Below are 2,577 nucleotides of genomic sequence, written 5' to 3'. Positions count from 1 at the left end.
AGAGTTGGATCCCTTCGAGCTGATCTGGGTGAAAACTTGCCTTCGGCTCATGCTAAGGCCGGGGTGGCGGCGCTATCTGCGTCGTTTCCTTCTTGAAGGCATCGCCGTGGAGAAGTTCAAGGCCACTCTCTGCTACCTTCGGGGGAAAGCCCAGATCGGATGATCGGATGAAGGCGGCGCTCTGGTGTCGTTCCTCCCTTGGGGGCGTCATTCTTGGAGGTACACACGTGATCGAGGGACTAGAGGACGGATTCTTTGGTGGAGCGGTGCTTCATCCTACACACTGATGGCGGCGGATCTTGACGGCGTGGCGCAGTGCAGATTCGGAGTTCGCTGTGGGAGGATGGACTCGTGCAGAAGGACGACACTGTCGGGCGTCGTGGTGGCGTCGATGGCAGAGAGACCTGGCACGGTACATGCAACAGTACAACTCTGAAGATGGATTGGTGACAGGTGGCTGCGGCAGCCTCATACCCGGCAGGCGTCCTGGTTGAGGAGTGCGCCGGACTGGTAGGTGCCCCATACCCGGCAGGCGTCCTGGTTGGGACCTCAAGTCTTAGATGCTTAGGTTTGGCTGCGATGTCTGTTTGGTATTAGGCCTAGATAATCTGCGCCCCTTCATCAATTGAATATGTGTAGCGACAGTTGTTGCTTAGACGGTGGCTTTAGTCTTACTGTTGTATGGCTTTGTAAGGTCTTGTGAGAATAATTAATAAAGTGGCTGTATGCATCGCCTAGATGCAGAGGCCGGGGGTCATCCTCCTTTTGTAAAAACAGAGGACACTATATCGATATATAGACCTGAAGGTGCATGCATGCTTATATGTTTTTATTCATGGTTAGATAGAGTATCATCTGGAAAGTGGATTTGTTTGTTTTATGACCTTATGTTCTTTACTAATATGATCCTGCACAACAATTAGGGCCGACAGTGGATGTGGCATTCAGGACATAATTGGTTGCTCCAACCAAACAATAACATTAACAGTATCATCAAGAAGCAGCTGTACAGTTCTACCAGGATCATTTCAAAGGTCAGTTTATCACACTTTCCCTCTATTTTTTTCTTCTTATTTTTAGTTTTGCGTTCTCAGCGGTGCTTGTTGCTCCAATCTGCACTTTACTCGCCGCTAGCTACCATCCACACACTGGAGTCTTGGAATGATGATCAGCCGTGGAAAGCTTCACGCAAGAGGAAGAGAAAATGCTTTGAATGCATATGGTGTAAGCAGCACACCTTATTAGCTCCATTTTTGGTGGCATAATGCAACTATTTTCCCCTTACCCTTTTCTGGGTATCTCAGTTCTAAAACGTTATATGCAATATTGGAACAGGTGTCATTTTTCATGCTCTTGGACGGTCCATGGGACCACCAACTGCCAACTATATGATGTTTCGCTAACCGGCATCCTTCAGAGGTTCAGTTCCTAATTAGCAGGTTCATCAACTGACCAACTCAAAGTAATGAATTATATCAGTGAGTCCCCTTACCTTGCTTGTCTGTGAGTCTTACATTCATTACTTGGATTCTGCAGAACCATTACAACCAACCGTCAGCTTTGCTTCTGGAAATTCAGAACTTGGTTGTTGCATCCAAACTATAACAGAAATGGAAGCGTATGTTTTGATGTCCTTAAGGTGAATGCATGTTTGTTTCTGCTATACATAAATGTTCCTTTCTTTTAAATAATTAAGAGTTTGATCGTTATCCTAACCTGTGTGGTATGTTTCAGGTGTCAGATCATACAAGTCTTTTCATTGGTTCCTCGGAGTATCGGCCGATTCGCTTGTCTGCATGCGCATTGGCATACTCTTCCTAGTAACTGGGCAGCTTCTGTTTCACGACATAATCAGTTCGGATGCAAGAGCAATTTCTCCTCTGTTCAGGTATACTGATCTAGCTAAACAGTTTTAGATGATACAAGTGGTTGTTAATTGGTGTATATGGTGTCGGCAACACACCATTATTATTATTTTGCTTCATTCTTGTTGTTTAAATAAAGAACGTTTGATTAGACTTTATTTTCTGAACATATCTGAATGCTAATAAAAGCGTGTTTCTGCAACATTGGAACAGGTTGATTATGGTGTCACCGACGGCCAATTACATTATGTGCAGACTTTGGAGATTGTTTTATGGTGACGTTTCACTTCCATGCGTCAGAGTTTCTACAACTTTGGTAGGTTCACCTGTTTACCCAATCTAATTGATAATAAACTAAGCATTCATTACTCGGTTCCTGCAGTGCAGAACAATTTGACAGTGAATTGACAAGTTGGCATTCAGAAGTTAATTGCCTGCAGAGAGTCTCTGTCTTGATGCCTCGCCGAGCTGCAGTTGTTCATCCATCATTCCAAAGGTAATTAGTTACATCAAGAGATAATGATTAGGTACGTGTTTAGTGATGTCACAATACATCTTGTCATTGTGACATGATTATTTTCTGGTACTGAGCATGCATGTTGCGTCATCATCGTGCAGGTTTCTCCTCCTTGAATTTGATGAAGCCCAGACACTTGGCTCCTCTGTTTTATTCCCCAAAGGACCGCCTGGTCCTCCCTCCCTCCCTCCCTCC

At 44.8% G+C, this 2,577-nt stretch overlaps 1 long non-coding RNA gene across 1 annotated transcript; it reads left to right on the top strand.

Annotated features, from left to right (window-relative positions):
• Positions 1–1,369: 1,369 nt before the first annotated feature.
• On the top strand, positions 1,370–1,806 carry LOC123177082 (uncharacterized). Its single transcript, XR_006488764.1, has 3 exons — positions 1,370–1,439; positions 1,537–1,639; positions 1,735–1,806. It is a non-coding gene; the product is annotated as an uncharacterized lncRNA (long non-coding RNA).
• The last annotated feature ends 771 nt before the right edge of the window (positions 1,807–2,577 follow it).

Source organism: Triticum aestivum, unplaced genomic scaffold, assembly GCF_018294505.1.
Source record: "Triticum aestivum cultivar Chinese Spring unplaced genomic scaffold, IWGSC CS RefSeq v2.1 scaffold180289, whole genome shotgun sequence".
NCBI lineage: Eukaryota > Viridiplantae > Streptophyta > Magnoliopsida > Poales > Poaceae > Triticum > Triticum aestivum.
Note: the sequence above shows the minus strand (reverse complement) of the source record. Positions and strands in the feature narration are given on the sequence as shown.